General features: G+C 42.2%; 1 pseudogene; it reads right to left on the reverse strand.

Annotated features, from left to right (window-relative positions):
* Positions 1 to 1,008: 1,008 nt before the first annotated feature.
* Positions 1,009 to 17,832, reverse strand: LOC100772618 (annotated as a pseudogene).
* Between the last annotated feature and the right edge of the window lie 2,829 nt (positions 17,833 to 20,661).

A 20,661-nucleotide genomic window follows, 5' to 3' on the forward strand; every position in this document is an offset into this window, starting at 1 on the left:
TGCCTAGCTCTGCCTCCCAAATGCTGGGATTAAAGGTGTATGACACCACCTGGTGATGGCCTCTTATAGTTATTGTTTTAAAAGATTGTTTTTTCAATATACCTTTAAAAGAAAAAGACAGAAAAAATTGCCTTCACATTGTCTACTTACAATAATTCTCAGCCTGTTAAGAGATATCAATGGAAGGTTCTCCAACAGGGAATGTTAAATAGCTCCACCCTGTGCCAATATTTTGTATGACAGTTGTTAGAAATGAAACATATGCAATTTCCTCAATCTACTAGTTTACCATTATATGGATGACATCTTACTAGCTGATTCAAATGTATATACTTTAGGAAGAATGTTTGAAGAAGTAAAGAAAATGTTGCTTTGTTGGGAATTGCAAATTGCTCCTGAAAAAAAATACAAAGAGGAGATTCTGTTAATCACTTAGGATATAAAATAGGTCTATAGAAAATTAGACCCCAAAAGGTGCAAATTAGGAGAGATTGATTGCCGACTATTAATGACTTCCATAGATTTCTAGGAGACATTTCCTATCTATGAGTAATTTATTCAAAACTTTAGATGGTGACAAGGGCTTAAATGGTCCAAGAGAATTATCAGCTGGAGTTGAGAAAGAATTGGCCCTTGGTGGAAAAGAGATTACAGGATACATATGTGGATCATTTGGATCCAAAGCTTTATTGCATTTTGGTTATTTTACTCTCTAAGCATTATCCTATAGGAATATTAATACAAAGGGAAGATATTATCTTAGAATGTGTCTTTTTTTTTTATCCTAGACAAAACAGACGTTTACTAACTCTGTGGATGACAGGGTCGCTTGGCTCTCTAGTGCTCTTTTATACACATGAGTAAGAGTCTGTAGTGGAAACAATTTTTAAAAGGAACACTTCCAAACCCTGGAGTTCCCAGGCCTGGGGGGAGGACACAGCATCGTCTGTTTGGAGGAGGAGTCTGTGAAGATGCAGAGTTCTTGTCAGAATGAGCACAGAACAGAAATCAGCCAAGTGTGTCGTGCCAAGGCTTTGGCTTGGGCTTGCTGCTGGTGCTGCTGCTGTTGGGAGGATGACTTGGATTGTGCTGTAGCAGAGGGTTATGGGTAAAAGTTTGTCATAAGAGACCTCTGGCAGCTAGGTCCAAGTGTTTCTGCATCCGCTGTTCATGCTCCCGGAGCTGATGTGCAATTTCAGCCTTCTTCCAGCCTGTTTTGAAGCTCTTCAAGAAGCCTTCCCGAGGAGGCAATTTGTCAGGGTCATGTACGATACGCTAGGGGATTTTAAGCACTGTGCGCACAGCTGGAATACGGAGGCAGGCCACTTGGCACAGGGAGAACAAATTGGAGGAGAGCCAGTGCATGAACACTGCCGAGGGGAAGTGGATGGTCTCAGCAAGACCATTAGGGGCATCACTCTGATGATATTCCTCATGAACTGGAGGTCAGGGCTCTCTCTGCACGCCTGTCTCAGCACCTAGCTCAAGGACACCCCACATTGTGGCAGTGACTACCAGTGGCAAGACGTAGATGGGATCAGATATCATGAGATCTTGAAACCACCAGAGCCCACCTATTTGTAGGCTGGGCACAGGCAGATTGGCCATCTCTCTCAAGGAAATAAAGAAGGAGATGAAGATGGGGACCTGAGTGAGAGGTAGAATGAGTGGCCGAAAGAGTTTGATACCGTGCTTTTTCTGATAGCGTGTCATCTCTATGGAGGCCTTGTAAAACTCAGCCTAATCCCCTGCCAATTTGGCCTCCCTGATTTGAGTGGAAAACTTCTGTATCACTGGCATATGGTTGTGGACCTTGGCTGATTCTCACTGGCCCTTCACAATCAGAGGAAAAATGAGGCAGCGGGCAAGGACCATACATGTGGCAATGGTCCCCACCAAGGCAGGCCCAGGTCAACATGCATAAATTCCAAGAGGTTCTGGATGAGTCCCACTGGGGTGTAAGACCCAAGTACCAGTTCAGTGAAGCTCTGTTGGGCAGCACATTGAATTGCATCTTCAGTTCCTCTGGAAGCCACCCCAATTACCACAGGAGGGGTGAGGGTAGCAGGAACAACAGGAGGTGCCTGGACCTAGGCTTCTGCAAAGGAGGAGGCAGAAGTACTGATGCAGTGAGGGCTTGAGGCAGCAAGAAGAGCGTAGTGTGGCCTCCCACTACCCAGGCAGGCTGCGACGAGGAGCTGGTGGCCAGTGGTTTCAGGGACCCTGCAACGCTAAGGAACGAAGGCTGAGGACAAAGGAGGCGCAGAAGCTGCACACTAAACTCATCACCATTTTGCCTGGAAGAGAACTTACTTTCACACGCACGTTTGCACTCAGAACTTTGACGTAGCAGGAGAGGCCATTTTGGAAATCTAGAATGTGTCTTTTTACCACATAAACAGAGTATAAATTAAAAACTTATGTGGAAAGATCTGCTCTGTGAGTTCGAGGCCAGCCTGGTCTCCAAAGCGAGTGCCAGGATAGGCTCCAAAGCTCACAGAGAAACCCTGTCTGGAAAAACCAAAAAAAAAAAAAAAAAAAAAAAAAAAAAAACCTTATAAGGAAGATCTGTAAGTTGATTCTAAAAGGAAATTAAGGCTTCATCAATAAACAGGAATAGATCCAGGAGAAATTGTGGTACCTTTTACTAATGATGAAATTAACACGTTATGGGTGGACATTGAACCTTGGCAAAGAGCTTGCAGTAATCTTTTGGGTGAGATTAACAACAAATATCCCAAAAGCAAGAGAATTTAATTTATAAAGAGAACTAGCTGGATCCTTCCTCACATTGTATGGCAAACACCAGTATCTGGAGCCCTACATTTTATACTGACGCAAATAAATCAGGAAAGGCAGGTTACAAATCAGAAAATTTAAATAAAATGGCTCAAAGCCATTATGATTCTTTCCAAAAGTCACAATTAATTATTTGCTATCCTCATGATATTAATGGATTTACGGAACTTCTCAACATAGTTACTGATTTGCAATATGCAGAAAGAGTAGTTTTGCATATTGAAATGACTGAATTTATACCAGATGATACAGAATTGACTTTATTATTTATACAGTTACAAGAAATAATCAGGAAATAAGAGTCCTAAATATATAAAACACACACCCAATCCCATACGGGTCTGCCAAGTCCTCTAGCACAAGGTAATGATGAAATTGATTAACTATTTATAGGAAATGTGCTGGAGGTCTCAGAACTTCATAAAAACATCATGTCACTAGCAAAGTTCTGAATTTTTTTTTCTGTCACTTGACAAATTATAAGGAAATGTCCTACTAGTTCTTTATATAACCAAACCCCACTAGCTGCCAGAAGTAACCCAAAGGAATGAAATCTGGCAGGTGTATATGTTCCATTTTGCAGAATTTGGAAAATTAAAATGTATACACCACACCATGGATACCTATTCAGGATTTCAATGGGCAACTAGTTTGAGTTCTAAAAAGGCTGATTCTGTAATCACACATTTGTTAGAAGTTATAGCCATCATGGGAATACCTGTACAAATTAAGACTGGCAATGCTCCATCATATGTCTGTAGTAAAATTAAACAGTTTTTTGCTTATTATAATATAAAACATATTACAGGCATATCACACAATCCTACATGGCAAGCAATTATAGAAAAATCAAATCTAACTCTAGATGATATGCTAAATAAATAGAAAGGGGTAATAAAGACCTCCCACAAATAAAATGCATAATGCTTTATTAACTTCGAATTTTCTGAATACTGATGAGAAAGAAACAACAGCTGTGGAGAGACATTGGATAACAGGAAAAAACTATGGCATTAAATCAGCCTGTATACTTTAAAAATATGCTGGCCTCAGGATGGAAACCAGGATATGTGCTATGTTGGTAATGGGTTTTGCTTTTGTTTCAATAGGAGAAAAAAAGCTATATATACCATCAAAATTGATAAAGATTTGGTTTAAACAAGAGACACCTCTTTATTAGAAGAGGTGATAGTTAATCAACAACATGGCCATTCAATCTAAACTAACTTTAAAACTAACAAATGCTTTTCAATTTATTGGATATTACTTTCCATTAGGGAATCTCCTCAAAATTAGGGTTGGGGAAGGGCTTTGTTTGTTTTTTTTTTCTTCTTTTCAGAAGAATGCAGGTATCCAGCTAAGGAATCTGAAGACCACTGGACAAATGAGACATCTGAAGAAAAAGGACAAATCACCCAGGGGAAAAAAAAAATGTCCCAAGAAAAGAGTAATTGGCCTATTGATATATCACATCTCCAACAGGATAAAATTTTATAAATTTTCCCAAATGTTTGTCTCTTCTTTTCTCTACAGACATATAATGCAAATGGCCTTTTTGTAGTCCCAGTCCAATTAAAATTTAAAGCTGTCTTTGGACAGCTTTGGAGTTGGAATGTGGCTCTCTCCTTCTCTAAACCCAAACAAGCTTATTAAAGTAAAATCCAAAATCTCTGCCTCATGTCAGAAGAACTACCTGATATGGGACAGAAGAAAAACAAAAATTAATGGACTATTGTATTTCCACTAATCTCATAATCCTTTGGTTTTATTTTGCCTCATTGAAGCTTTTCTTGAGGTATAAATAATATCTAAAAATTTATTAGATTTATCTATCTATCTATATATATATGCATATATATATTAAACTTTTTGTCCTGATATTAATGGTCATATTGTTATTCTTTTGTTTAAGCTGCAGCTGCTGATATAAAGAAAGGAACAACGGATGAACAACCCACGTGGAGTTTATTTACCTGAGGGGTGGGGATGGAGCTGGGTTGTCAGCCAACCTGAGAGGAGCCAGAGAGAGAGAGAGAAAGATGGAAGATTGGACCTTTTAAAGGAAAGGTTGCACATGCGCATTGGGGTTTCACACATGCGCAGAGTCCTCACGCAGGCCGCAATGCATGGCAGGTGAGGTGGCGATGACTTAGCAAGTTTTCCTGTGCGTGCCCCGCCTGTAGTTAGGGGGTGGGGTCATCCAGGTGTATTGTTCTTACATATACAGAGTACTAACTAATTCTAGAAAAAGACTTTGTCTAGCTTCCTGTCCATGATTTTGGATTTGAGCCTCTATCAGATAACTAGGAATTGAGTTTTTTGTACTCTGGATGTATATAACAAATACTGATACCTAAAATGTTTAAGTTTCCTACAATGAACGATGACCATGCCTAATAATGATCTTTGAAGTATCCAAAAGGATGATAGGGCCCCACACCAACAATTCCACCAGGACTGTGACAATGCCACTAACCTGAAAAACATCACCTAAAGATAGGTTTTGGACTACAAACTGCACGGGACATTTTCGAGATGTCTAGCTGAGATGATCCAGCCTCACAGACTATTCTAACCAGGACTTGAGAGAAGCCCTCCAGTTTCCCATTATACAGAGACTGGGCAACAAATGATACAGCTATCTCTCCCAAGACTTGACAATTAACCCAATTTTTTGTCTTTTCAGGATCCCCTAAAGATGCCATCACCCCCAGACAGCAAGAAGTAAATTTAAGAATCTGACACCCACATTCCCAAGAGGTGGGGTGGGTGGTTTTTGGTCATTCAATGGGGTATAGATATTTGTCATTGTTTAGGGAGCTTGGTTACAAGTTGTTATAGGCAATGGTCAGAAAAAAAGTTGAACAAAGTTTACATTCAGAGTTCTTGGGTTTTTTTTTTTTAAAGGAGATATAGGATATGAAAGGATATAAGGGTAGATTATTGAATCTACTCTGAAAAAAAAAGGGGGGACATAGGAATAAGATAAAAATGTAGATTATTGAATCTAGTTCTAAACCAAAAAAATCAACTACTGGTTTTAAATATTTTACACTGGCTTGGATTTTTTTGTATATTGATACAAAGTTGAGATTATTTTTGTTAAAACATATTGTACATACATTTCTAATCTCCTTCATGGTATGGTACCTATGCAACTCATTTAACAATGTAATGCAAATTTCTATCCCTTGAAAATTATTATTACCAACTATTTAGGATAACAAGGAAATGCAGGTTAGCAATTATCACCTATTACAATCAAACTCGTAGTCATATTAGGTATGTTTTTAGCATCAAACAGATGTATTTTTAGATAGACAGGATGTCTTCAACACTTCAGAGATCTACAGAATATGGCATTTTTAATAACATATTTTTTTTTAATGACAATGAGACCTGTCTGCTCCTGGCAGCACCAATCTACTTAGGAGAGAAAGATGGACATCAAAGAAATTCCAGGTGGTGTTTACTTTGTTTGTGGCAAAAGTTAGCTACTGGGCAAGAAAGTATCCTTGCCTTGACTACTGACAGTATGTTGTCCAAATTGGACAAGCAGGACACAAAAGAAAGGATAGTTGAACATTGCCAAGACAAGCTAGGACAGCCCTACAGAATACCCTGCTTCACAGAAAAGTCTGTCAGATATACTAGGCTTGTAGGCCTAAGACAGATACCCCAATGCTGCAGAGGAACCCTGGGTGACTGTCCAGGAAGCCAGCTGTTTCTGTCATTTTTTATAAGTTGCCTGCTTACACTCCCTGCTTACTCAGGTAACAGTATTTCCTTCTCGGGTCTTTGATGGACTTGAAGACTTTATAGTTATAGTTATAGTTTTTCTTGTTACCTGATTCAGAAAAGAAATTCACTAAATAATTGTAAAGTGTATAAGGTTGAGAGACATGCAAAGATTTTTTTAAATGCAAGTTAGAATAAAAAGTGAATTAGGTACAACCTTTTGGTCTCACCAAGATAGGATAGATAGGGGATATTTTCTGTTAATGGACTAGACAACTGTTGATTTATTCATTGCCTGTATACATTGTATATAGTTATTGTATTTATTGTATACAGTTTTTCTTATACTAATTATAACCTTTTTTATTTTTAGACAAAAAAGGGGGAAATGTGGTGACATCTGATTTATAGTCTAACAAATAAAGCTTGCCTGTAGATCAGAGGGCAGAGATAGCCACTAGTTAACCGTAGAGGTCTGGAGGTCTGTACAGACAGACAGGAAGTGATATGGCTGGGTGGAGAGAGGACTATAAGGAAGGAGGAGACAGGAACTCAGCCTCTTTTGGCTGAGGAGTTAACAAGGTAAGAATTGGCTGTGGCTTGCTCTTTTCTGTCTCTGATCTTTCAGCATTTGCCCCATATCTGACTGCAGATTTTTATTATTAAAACCAATTAGAACTCATGTTACACTTCTGTTAGCTCATTTGACAGACAGGCAAGCTGATGTTCATAGTGGGAATGTAACTTACCCAGGGCCACACAGCTAATATGTTGCAAAACCATAACCTGAACCTAGAGGTGACTAGATCAAAGCCTACATTGTGATGTGATGGGTTTGTCAGCACTTGTGGTTTTCCTCCTTATGTTTCCTTTTCCTGTTCTCCATCCTTAAACTCCCTTCTGAGCAGTATGAGCCTCCATCAAACCTAGCCCTAGCTCATTTCCAATCACCCTTTATCCACCATAGCTTTGGAAATGAACTGTTACTAATGGGCAGTCATATGTCAGCCTAATGAATGGGATGCAGACTTCCATTAAAATAATGAAATTAGCGAGTTTCGAATTTGGTTACATCGCATGGCACACAGCCTCGAGTCATTACCACCTTTCTCTCTTTCCCTTGAATTAAAGTCGGTTTATTTATTTAAGGTCTTTGGCTGGGCCATCTCTATTAAGCTCTGTATCATCTGTTTGGGGATGGATTTTTTTTCTTTCGGCTTGTTTGTTTAAATGATGATTGGGCTGTTTCCTTGATTAATAAAGTTGTAAACACAGACAGAAACAGCCTCAGAACCATGTGCAAAAGCAAAGGCTGTAAGTCAAAAGGCAGTTCTTCAGAGGTTTGGGTTTTGTTTGTTTGGATGGGGTATTTTATTTCTTTTTTCCAAAGGATGAAAACAAGAGAAAGATCTTTGAGCTCCAGGAGGTCCAATTATGCTGACATTTCTGAGAGGGAATATAACCAAGATCCATTTTGTAGGAACCCAGTGAACTAGCTAATCAGATTTCCTTGGATAATTTGCTCCAAAGGTCAGCCGCCTTCAAAAGCACCAGAGCCTCATTACCGGGTGAAACTGGCTGCACACAGGGTTGAGACTTGGAGCTCAGCCTCCCGTGGCAAAGGAGTGAATCTGGAATTCATTAGCCCACATTCAGCTGTCTGGGTCTAGGGCTCATCTTTGTCCAGCCTCCAGACAGAATCACCTTCTGAGAAAGCACCTGGATTCCTGAGTTTCTGGGTGGGGCTTTCCCTTGTCCCAGGAGCACAGGAGATGGTAACTCATCTGAAATGTGAATGCTGCTTCTGAACTTCAAGAAACGATCTTGATGCTAATGGGAAGAGCAACCAGACCTACATAATAATGCCTAAGTCCAGCCCTACCAAACCTCGGAACCATATTTACCAGCCACTAAGGTGAGGAACACAGCGAGGGACTGCCACAAACTAGAGGTGAGATAGAGTGAGAATCAATGGAATGTGGGGCCCTATGTTGGAGCCTGGACTTTAAAATTATGGCATTTGTAGAAAAACTACCATAATCTTGGACTAGAGCAATGTCTCAGTCCATAAAGCTATTGCTGCACAAGTATGAGGACCAGAGTTCAATCCCGAGCACCCACGGGAAAAACATAGCTGTTTAGGAGGAAGCTGCTCTGGCGTCTATATCTATACAAATGTTTGGGAGCCCATTTCCAAACCCCACCCTCAGGGTGTCAAGTGGTGGACCCCTCCCCTGGAGTTGCCTCACTCCAGACTCTGCCCCTAAAAAGCCTGCCATTGGCGGCTCCACCCCCCAGAACATTAAAAGTCCCCACCTCTGGATTCACCTCATGGTTTCTGGTTTCCTGCTCCCCTGGAGCCACCCAGGACTACATTGTTCAGATTAAACCTGGATTTATTGATTCAGACTGATTGGCTTCTTGTATCAGCTGCAACAGGTTTCCAGTAACCAAAGATTTTTTAAACTTATCAATAGCCAAGCCCAGAAATGAGAATCTAGAATCACATCGAGACAGAAACAGGATAGTTCCTGGAGGCATCTGGTCAGCCAGCTTGTTGTAACAGGTAGGCCAGTGACAGACTCCTGGCGTTGTGGCACCTGAGGAAAGGCATCCATCCAGGTGGGCCTCTGAACACACACACACACACACACACACACACACACACACTCTCTCTCTCTCTCTCTCTCTCTCTCTCTCTCTCTCTCTCTCTCTCTCTCTCCACGGTTTGTAGGAAATGAGGAAACTCCCACCCCACAGGCTCCTACAGTCATGATGCTCCACCCAAGCTTGGAGCCAAGTGACCATGGGCTGAATCCTTTGTTATTTCGAGCAAAATAAATTTTTCTCCTACTAAAAAGCAAACAAACAACAATAAACTCTATATTGCTTACAGTTCAGCAAAAGTAAGTTTACTCTCTAATAAGCTTTTTTTAGTAATCCAAAACCAAAACACGAGGTTCAGAAAAGAGGGCAAAGCCATGCATGATTTTATTAAAAAAACAAACTATTTGGGAGCTGGGGAGATGGCTCTGCCAGTGAACAAGCCGGCTGCTCATATATCGCATTTGTCTTTGTTGTCTGCATTCTCCATGACAGCCACTCTGACTGGGGTGATGGAATTTCAATGTGGGTTTTTTATATGGATTTCCCTGGTGGCTAAGGTTGTTGGACATCTTATATCTTTCATTTATTTACTATTTTTGTATTTCATCTCTTGAGAGCTATCTGCTTGTTTCATTTGCCCATTTCCTGATTGGCTTATTTTCTATTTTAGTGTTTTTGGTTTGGTTTGATTTGTTTGTTTGTTCTTTGGGGTTTAATTTTTTATCTCTTTATATATTCTAGACTTAATAACCAGTCAGATGTACAGCTAGCATAGATTTTCTCTGGGCAAGACATGCTGGATCTTCTATATAACTGGAGACAGGAAAACCATGACCAACAAAGTGAGTGTCTCTGTTTGCTGATGACTCCTGCCAACCTCTCACCCTGAGTTCATAATGTAATAATGACAGCCACAAAGAAAATGTCACCAGTTGATCTCAAAGGTCTGTGAGATTTGTGGTCCTCTCTCTCTGACCCTTCATGTCCACAATGAGCCACTTCTAGAGAGAGATTTGCAGAATTGTCCACTGGGAGCCAGGCATCAGCCTGGACAGTAGAGACTCTATGTCACCTCTTTCCTGGGGGGAGGGGTGTCTTGGAAAACTTGCAGATAAGGATTCAAGCTGCATATGGAAAGGGGAATTAGTGGTGGTGGTGGTTGGACAAAGAAAGGGAGGGACTTCAAGGAGTAGGGTATGCTTACCAAAAAATCCAAATCATAGAGTTAGAGACCTGCAGAAAAGTGAGCAAAATTGGGATGGAGGCAATAGGAAGAGCTACAGAATGAAACGCTTGTGTGCCAAGGAATTTAACTTTAGCCAAAGGCAGTAGGAACTTTTTTGAAAAGAAAATTCTTTTATTAATTACTTGAGGAATTCATACATTGTATTTTTAATCATGTTCACCTCTTCCCCTCAGCTCTTCCCGATGCGTGCCCCCTACCATACCCAAGCAACTTAGTATCCTCCTTTTTTAAAACACCATCAAGTACAATGTGTGGTGCAATGGGGGCTTTAAGCAAGCATTTTAGAAAGATTCAACAGAAGGCAGTAAGTTGAGTGCAAATCCACAAACATGGAGACCATACTCCGGGCCAGAAATGCCAAGAGGCAGCAGGATGGATGATTTCTTTCAGGATGCTGTGGGGATGCCATCAGAGTCAAGAGCCTAATATGCTGCTGGTCCCTTAGTTTTAAACTTCTACTTTCCAGTTGGAAGATATCCCCTGACATCCTTATACTCCATCCTCCAAATCCCTGCCAAGCCTTACATATCTTTGCCTGCAACCCCCCCACCCCCCACCCCCGCTCTGTACTGTACACTGTGTCTTGACAGTAACCTAAGGATCTCTGTTACTTGCAAACACAAAAGAGAATTGTGCATACTTAATAAGGTTAATAGTGTTTGTTTGGAACCCCTGCTCACCCCTGCACAAACTGGGAAACCCTATTTACCCTACTTTCCCCAACCCTGCCCTCACTGAAAAAAACTCTGACTAAATGGATGGAGACAAAAGCCTAGTTCCACATTTCTGGCAGTCATTGCAACCCACCTTTCTGACATGACCAGCCCACCCAAAGACCCACTCGGGGCCTTAGCTTTTGACCATACTTGGGTACAGTTCCAGGTCCTGGCTGGCACATCATTACCCCTCACCTAAGATCTATAAAAACTCCCTGCCTTATCCCTGGTATGCAATTTCCCTGGCCCCATGCTTTGAGACTGGTGAACCTTCCCAGGAGCAACAACAAATAAACCTGTGTTTATGTATTCTAATCTGGTCTGATCTGACCTTTTGCATCAGCAGAAAACATATCAAACAGTAGTCATTATAATAGGAGCACTTTCTTCATTCATCATACTAGCCTTTAACCTTCAAGGGAAAATATGGTTGCCTCCATTTCATACATAGGAAGCTGAGACTCCAAGTATTTAAAGAGCCTCAATATACAGCTTTTAATGGGAGAAACGAAGGATATGGATCCAAGGGTGCTCAAATCTACCCTCCCTTCTTTTGGTACCTCATGGCCACTCTCACTTTCAATCTCTCTTTGCTCATTTTACACAGCTTCCTTTTCCTTGGAATCCAACGTGAGCCTATATATCTGGATCAGAATGAAATATGAACAGCTATACCTGTCTCAACCTGCAAGAACATGGTTTCTTTCCCAAGGAATCCAGTGAAACAAAGTTATTTTACTGTCTAAAACCAAATTAGAGATTCCTAGGGGGTGGGGGAGAAAAACAGAGATAGGTATAAGAAAGTATGAATGGGTAAATGGACATTTGTAGAGAATGAATGGATGTGGGAAGGGAGAATAAATGGATGGGTGGATGGATGGATGTGGGAACATGGGTGAATGGGTGGATGGATGGGTGAGTAGATAAATGGATTGTCGGAGTACATGAATGGATAGATGAATGAATGGAGGATGAGTGGGTGAATTGGTAAGTGGGTGGGTAGGTGGATGGATGGACAGATGAGTGGGTGAGTGGATGGGTGAATGGTTAGGTGGGTAGAAGGATTTGTGTGTTGATGTGCCTATCAGTGGATGCATTTATGGATAACTAGATGAATAGATGGATGACATATTTAGAAGTGTGTAATATTTCTATACTTGACCTTAGGCAAAGGGCAGAGAAATGATAAAAAGCATAAAGCATTTCTAAAGGATATCATCGATCAAATGAAAGCCATGATCAGTGGTTGCTATTCTTGGGAGAAAACAGAGTGCCTGGAACAAAAGTAGAAGTGAAAAGTACCCATTACTACACAAAACTTTAAATCTTTTAAATCTTAAAACATATGCAAATATCTACTTTAAAAACAAATAGTGACACAAAACTGATGCTTAAATAAATGCCTTTGTTATAAATATAAATGGATGATGGATGAGTGAAGGAAAGAATAATTAAATCCTAAAACTAGTCAATTTTTAAATAAGTAAGTAAGTTTTAAGTGTTAAAAAATTCATGGTTATCATTGATCATCCTTCAATCCTGGAAGCAACATCTATTTGTCTGCCTGGGCAACTAATGGGATGGGCAACCAACTTAGTACATAATCAATTATAAAATTTGGTTCTTTCAAGTCAACCATGTCAATAATGTTGTTTTTCAAAATCAACTTGACGTCAAGGTTGGCTCCCAACAGTCTTCTCAAGGACCTCTTCAGGAGCTTGAAACAGGTCACATGACATCCAGTCAAGAGCAGAGAGAAACAAATGCATGCATGCTCACTTGTTCTCAGTTCCATTTCTCACTCTTACACAGTTCAGGGTTTTCTACCTAGTGAAGAGAGGGAGGGAGGGAGGGAGGGAGGGAGGGAGGGAGGGAGGAGGGAGGGAGGGAGGGAGGGAGGGAGAGAGAAAAGGACCACACTTTGATGAGTCCTCCCACATCAGTTAACTTAATTGAGACAACCCCATAAAGACATGCCCAAAGACCAATGCAATCCCTCACTGGGCCTCTATTCCCAGGAATGTAGGTTATGTCAAGTTGACAGTTCAAGCTAGCTTTCACAATGGGAGTAAGGAGAACAGGAACACAGGAAAGGGAGCTGTAGAAGGCGCGGGGGTGGGGGGGGTGTCTCGGTAATTGACAGAGATAGGGGAGATAAGAAAGGGTGGTGAGAGTACTCAGAATGCACTATGCACATATATGAAATTGTCAAGGAGCAAATTTAAATAATTTCTTTTAAAGCGTTTTGTTCTAGTTTCCTTTCTATTACTGAGACGAAACACTCTGACCAAAAGCAATTTAGGGAAAGAAAGTGTTTATTTAGCTTACAGTTCCACATCACAATCCATTATTAAGAGAAATCAGGGCAGGAAGTCAAGCAGGAGCTTGACTGTCTGGCTCACTCAGGCTCATACTAAGCTTGCTTCCTTACACAATCCAGGACTGACTGCCTGCCTAGGGATGGTGGCGCCCACAGTGTACTGGACCCTCATAAATTAATTAATAATTAAGACGATCTCTCATAGACATGGCCACAGGCCAGTCTGATCTAGGCAATTCCTCAGTAGAGGCTTTCCACTAGGGGAACTATGTTCTATCAAGTTGACAAAGCTAACAGGACACAGAAAGAAGTGAAGAAAATGAACTCTGGTCCATAAAGGATGTATATTGTTTTCCTTGTGTGCATATAGAAAGGAAGGGGATGTTCCAAAGCTTGGATTTTCAACGTCTAAGGAGTTGTCTGGATTCCATATCCTGAGAGGACTCCACTCACAGGAGAGTGTAAAGTTTCCCAGTGAGAGTTGCTCTAAGTGTTGTCTATTCTAATCCAATACATAAAGACAGAGGCCGTATGTGAATACCCAACATCTACAGAAAGAGCCAGGCTGTCTGCGTGGGTTGGGTGCTAGCTCCAGGAGAACCTTCCTCTGCTCTTGTCTCTTCCCCCAGGCATGAGAGCAGGGCTATCCTAGACATGAGAAATCTTCCCTCCCTTCCTCCCTCTTCCTCCTCCTCCTCCTCCTCCTCCTCCTCCTCCTCCTCCTCCTTCTCTCTCTCTCCCTCTCCCTCCCCCTCCCTCCCTCTCTCTCTCTCTCTCTCTCTCTCTCTCTCTCTCTCTCTCTCTCTCTCTCTCTCTCTCTCTCTCTCTCTCTCTCTCTCTCTCTCTGCTGTGAGGCACGAGTCATATTTCTATTCCTTCGGGTACTGTTTGCAAATTGCACATGTCTCATCAAACAAGAAAACAGAAGTGATTTGACAGAGGTGGCTCAATAGCGCCACCTTCTGATGAGTTCTGTCCCGTCCCACAAGCGTTCATGGGCCCCACCCTTAGACTCTTGTTTATCTGAGTGCAGACAGGCTCTGAATTAGTCAGAGCATCCTATAAGCTGGAACGGTAATAGAAGACGTCTGTAAGCAAGGGGAAATTGAGATGTCCCTAATACTGGAGCACCACGGAGCATGAGCAATGGCAAGTGTGTCATGGTCCTATCAGAACATGAGGCTGGAAAATCGGTCTCAGCTGGTAAAGCACTCTCCTCAACCACCACAGGCAGACCTGCCAGTTCATCCCTCCTGAGAGAGTCACCACAACTACCTCCATTTCACAGGTCAAAGCAGTGATGTTCAAAGAGGTTACACTGCTTTACTGAAGTGACCAAGACTTGGTAAAGGCAGGATTTGAACTGAGGCCTCAGACTCTATAACATGCTCTGGCTCTCCACAACGATGTCAGATCCAAAAAGAATCAGCTTCTGTTTGAGACAAAGCAACAGTCACATGTGAAACTGAGATGCCTAGGTTACCAGCAAACCATCTGTTCATGTAAAGCAGAGATCTACCCTAAGGCCCTTCAGGTGCGTACTCCCATCCTAGTCTGTATTCTACTGCGGTGATAGAAGACCATGACCAAAACAACTTGGGGAAAGGACTTGCTTGGCTTGTGGTCCACATCTAGGTCACCATGAGGACAAGTCTCCAAAGGCACTCATGCTGGACCTTGGAGGCGGAGGTGATGCAGAAGTCACGGAAGAGGGCTGCTTACTGCCTTGTTCCCCATGGCTTGCTTAGCCTGCTTTCTTTTCTTTCTTTTTTTTCCTCGGTCATTCTTTTTTATTTTATTTTTTTCACTTTTTTATTAGAAAGAAAATTATTTTATTTTTCAATCCCAGGTCCCTCTCCCTCCCCTCCTCCCCTGCCCCCCCCAAACTAACGCCCTACCCATCCCATACCCTTTCTGCTCCCCAGGGAGGGTGAGGCCTTCCATAGGGGGTCTTCAAAGTCTGTCATGGTCTTTGGGATAGGGCCTAGGCCCACCCCCTTGTATCTAGTTAGCCTGCTTTCTTATAGAATCCAGGACCACCTGCCCAAGAGTGGCACTGCCTCCAGTGGGCTGAGCCTTCCCACATCAATCATTAATCAAAACTGCTCCACAGTCTTGCCTAATGGTCAGTCTGATAGAGGCATTTTCTCAGTTGAGATTCCTTCCATCTTCCCAGATGACTCTAACTTATGCCAAATTGACAAAAAAAAAAAAAAAAAACTATAACCAGGTCCATCCAGACCCTGTTGTCGCCAGCCAGCTGACTGTCACATCTTTGAATATTCTTCCCCTTTGCATGTGTGTTCATATATGTGTGTGTGCAGTTTTGTGTGCATGTGGAAGTCAGAGGTCAGCCTCGGTGTTGCTCCTCAGGACCCAGTCCAATTTGTTTCCAGAAGTTGGAATTTTTGGAATATTTTGGAGCTCCTATTTTTTGGATAGGAGCTCATTTAGTAGGCTAGTCAGGCTGACTGGTGAGCCCCAGGGATCTGCCTGTCTCCGCATCCCCAGTGCTGGGACTGCAAGTGTGCACCACCATACCTGACTTTCCACATGGATTCTGGAGATCAAAGTCAGGTCCTCCTGTTTCCATGGCAAATACTTTACCAAATGAGCCATCTCCCCACAGTGATGGTTATTTTTACATGTTAACTTGACTGAGCAGAGGTACACATAGTTAACTGGTTTAAAAAAAAAACACTGCTTCCTACTATTTCTGGATGACATTAGCCTTTCAATCAGTGGACAGAGCCAAGAAGCACAATCTCCCAGTGTGGGTAGGAGGCTTTCCTCTAGCAACTGCTGAAGGAGAGTCAAATCAGGGTGGGGTGAATTTGCTGTCTGAACTGGGACAATCCCTTCTCTAGCCCTTAGATGCCAATGCTCCCAGATCTTGAAGGGAGAAGAGACTTAGAACCTCAGATTTCCCAGATCTCTAGCCTTTAGGTGGCAGATTTCAAAATTTCTCAGTCTCTACATTTAATGAAGAATACACACACATGTATTCTCATAAGTACATGTATGTATTTATACATAAACATATGAAAACACATTTGTATATACATGCATACACATATGCATGTACATTCACATGCAAATACATGTATTATATATAAACACCTACATACACCCACACATATGCACACATACACACATGTCTATTCATTGAAACACACATATACATATACTCAGTTGTGTGTACATGCATACACATACATGTATACATATTTCCATATGCATATACACATGCAACTTTTTTCTGTATCTCTGAAGACCTGAAATAGGTTTGGAAAGCCTAGAGTCCAGACCCTAGCTCTGGCACTGAGCTATTCATATATGCAAAATAGATTTCTCAGTCTTTTCCCCAAATCTGTGCCCTGTGCTGACTGTGCTAGGGTAGATGCCTGTCTCCCACCATCCTACAACCTGCTTTCCTTTCCGCCATCATTTGTCCTCAGGACCTTTGTACAGACCATTAGATCTGCCTGGAAATGCATTCCCTCAGCTACGCATGAGGTTCATTTCTCCCTCCTCCTTCAAGTCTTTGCATAAATGCCACCATCTTGATGAAACCAAGCCTTGTCACTGTCACCCCAACAGCATGCCCCAAGCTATAGCAATCACCACCTTCTACAATGAGATGTAACCAATGTTTTGGGTCTATCGTTTGCTTTCTCTTACAAAAAACAAAAGGAATAACAGAATCCAGGTACAGTGAACAGTGTTCCCTACAAAACCACTTACCTTTGGTGTTCTGAAGATTTTGAGGTGTTAGACAATGTTACCAAAAACTGCAATGTCATCTGTGCAGTTTGTAGCTATATGCTAGGTGTCTTCATTCATTTTCCATTGCTGTAACAAAATACCTGTGACTGGGTAATTTATAAAGATTGTAGGTCATTTGGCTCACAACTCTGAGGCTCAGAGGTCCAAGAGCATGGTACCAGAACACACTTAGCAACTGCTGCTGCTCACAGCAGACAAAGGTGTCACAGAGTGAGATAAGTGTCTAGCTCAGATTTCTCTTTGTCCTCCTATAAAGCCCCTTATGCCATTGTGACCCTAATGACCTCCTCCAACTTATAAGGTAAGTTCCTAATGTGAACCTGTAGGGACACACAATCACATGTCATGGTTTGGATATGAAATGTCCTACAAAAGCTCAGATGTCTATGGAAGATTTTGTCCCCAATGGAACTATGTTCAGAGATGACTGGAGAAGGCAGGCTCTGACCTCACCTCGGGAGTGGGCTGTTTCCACTGATGTCTAACAGGAGGAAGTAGGAGTTGTAGGGCATGGAATCCTGCTGTGGGAAATAAGTCAGTGGGAGTGAGCCCTTGAAGGCCACACTCTGCCTTTCTCCTCTGTCTCTGTTTCCTGGCTGCTGTGAGACAAACATGGGCATAGGGCCATCCCCTGGAGCCTGGTCAATCTTCTAGGGGCCATATCCCTAGAGAAAACTGATTATCGTCCCCTGCTAGCCATCATCCTGAATCCCTCCTCCATCCGTGCCGGGATATTGACTTGCCGGTTCTTGTGTAGGTGCCGAGAGGCTGTGAGTTCATATGTGCATGGATCCTAGGAGTCCAGAAGACACAGTTTCATAGAAGATCTACGGCCCCCTGCCATGCTCCAGCTCTTGCACTCTTTCCATCCCCTCTTCCACATTCCCTGAGCCTTGGGTGAGAGGTAGGTGTGACTGGAGAGGTCCATTTAGGGTAGAACATTTCACAGTCATTCTTCTGCACTTTGACAAGTTGTAAGTTTCCTTATTAACCACAAAGCTACATCACTGTTAACTGCACACACCACCATGGGTCACAAACACACAAGGACAACACAGTGTGGGGAGGCTGAGAAGCAAAGTGCTGCATGGAGCCACTAAGCTGATACTTGCCTGTAGTTTCAGTTATGAGAAACAGGGGCTGTAACATGCCCCTGTTATGTTACATGTTTGTTATCTATTAGCTTAGATTCCCCAGACAGAAGCACTATTTGAGGGAGTTCTGGAAACTTTAGGAGGTGGAGCCTAGAACAAGGAAATAGGTCTCTGGGGGATGTTCTTGGGTGTATTATCCTTCCTCCTCTCCTTGATCCTCTCAATCTCTCTTCTTCTCTCTCTCTCTCTCTCTCTCTGCTCTCTCTCTCTCTCTCTCTCTCTCTCTCTCTCTCCTTCCTGACCATCTTGAAATGAACAGCTCTCCTATGCCACATGCCTACTGTCATAATGTTCTGCTCAAGTTCCTGGGGCCAAACAGATGTGGGCTGAACCCTTTGAAACCATAGACCAAATAAATCCTTGCTCCCTTGTGCTGTTTCTGTTAGGTATTTTGTCAGCAACAACAACAAAAAAAAGTAACTAACATAGTTTCCATTATTAAGGTTTATTCCACTGTGACTCATCTTAGGCCTGGCTGTCATCAGCTGTGCTGAGCTGAGGTAACTAAGCTCATCTTAGGAAACAGCAGAGACTCCAAAGCAAGGTAGCTGTTTAAGTGGCCTTTCCCTTCCATCCTTGTCTCTGACTGTCTGCAGCAGACAGCAGCAACCGCCTAAATGAGGGTTTGATCAATGGAGACTGGGCTGATATTGATAAAGGACTGTGGTTTCCGCAAATCACCCAGTGCTCATAGATAGTGAAGATTAATCTTCACCAATATGGAGCAAAGGGGGAGGGGGAAAAAAAACTCAAGTCGATTTCGTTTTGATTATTACTGTCTCCAGACCAAAGAGTCACAGGTTTAAGTGATGTACATTAGCCAGGCCTACAGACCCAGAAATATCACCCAATTACGGGGGAGCTTCTAGAAGGTGTTTTTCATGACAGCAGGGGTTTGCCTTTTCTATATCAGGAAGGAGATAAAACACCACGAAAAGGATGTGACTTTGCCCAGTGCACTAGTGCCAGGCTTACCAGACAAAGCCAAGTTTGAAAATGTGTCTTCCATCTACAACACACCCTTGAAAACAAGCTCGTGCACATTTCCTGCTTATTTTTATTCAAAGCTATGTGTATCTTTAGAAGTTACACTGACTGCTCCCTCCTGGAACAAGATGGATCTTTTCAAGCATGCATAAGCATGCACGCATGCGCTGGTATACACACACACAAAGAAGAAAATAATTTAACCTCTCTAGCCTTTGCTTTCCCATCCAGAGAGTGGGTGAAGCCTGGATTGGTATGAAGCATTTTATCAATCTTGGCTCCTGATATTTGGACCTGGGAAAGTGTCTATTGTGGGGCTACATTGTGCCATAGGGGAATTTTGTGGCATCTTTGGCTTTCACCCACTGGGTGTGAATAGCACCTGCCCTACCCACTTCTGTATATAACCAAACCAACAATTTCCAGACACCCAGATCTCCAAAGCCAAGTGCATATCATAACAAGTACACACACCCCATTAACAAAAGGTGGGAATGTGCTCCTTGAAAAACATCCTCCATTCTCTGTTCACACAAGCAGCAATACTAAACACAAAAACTCTGTGCAGTTACAACTTCTTCCCAGAAGTCCAGGTCTACTTAAGGTAAAGTCTGTCACTACAAGTATAGGCTTGGAAATCAGGATTCACTAGATTCAGTATAAGTGAAGTGGAGTTTATTTGGGGAAAAGAACTTACACAGGAAACAAGTGATTGTTGTGGGATCCCGCTCCAAGGATTCCAATCCTGCCACCCCAATCCTTTTCCTTTTAATGGGTCACTGTGACCACACCCAAAAGGGCACGGTCAGTGCTACAGGTGTGGTGGTGGATATCACTACAATTCCCGTTTTAGTCTAAAGAAGAAGATTTGGGCCTGATACAAAACTATACACAAAGATAGCAAATATCAAGTATGCTCTAGGAGAAGGAAAGGTAAAAACATATGCAATTTAAGACCTACTGCTAGTGAAGCAATATAGAGCAATTGGCATGAACTACAGACAAGGATCATAAAAAATTACCTGGGGTAGGGGCCAGCTTCCTGGCAAATCTAGTATGCAGCCACGTGCATCCCATTTTAAGAGGACCCCACTCTGTGGCTGGCATTTTAAAATTCTAATAATCAGCCTGAACCAGACACTCTGCCTTTCTGCCTTGTGCTGAGCCCTGAAAATCTCACAGCTGGTCCTGAGTGAAGAGCTTGAATTAAACTCAGGTGCCTGGACCCCACTGGGTGTTGATGGCCCTTCTTGGCATCAGATCTAGTAAGAAATATATTGATTATTTGAGTGAAGAAGAGAGATTAGG

Source organism: Cricetulus griseus, chromosome 3 (assembly GCF_003668045.3).
Source record: "Cricetulus griseus strain 17A/GY chromosome 3, alternate assembly CriGri-PICRH-1.0, whole genome shotgun sequence".
In the NCBI taxonomy this organism is placed as follows: domain Eukaryota; kingdom Metazoa; phylum Chordata; class Mammalia; order Rodentia; family Cricetidae; genus Cricetulus; species Cricetulus griseus.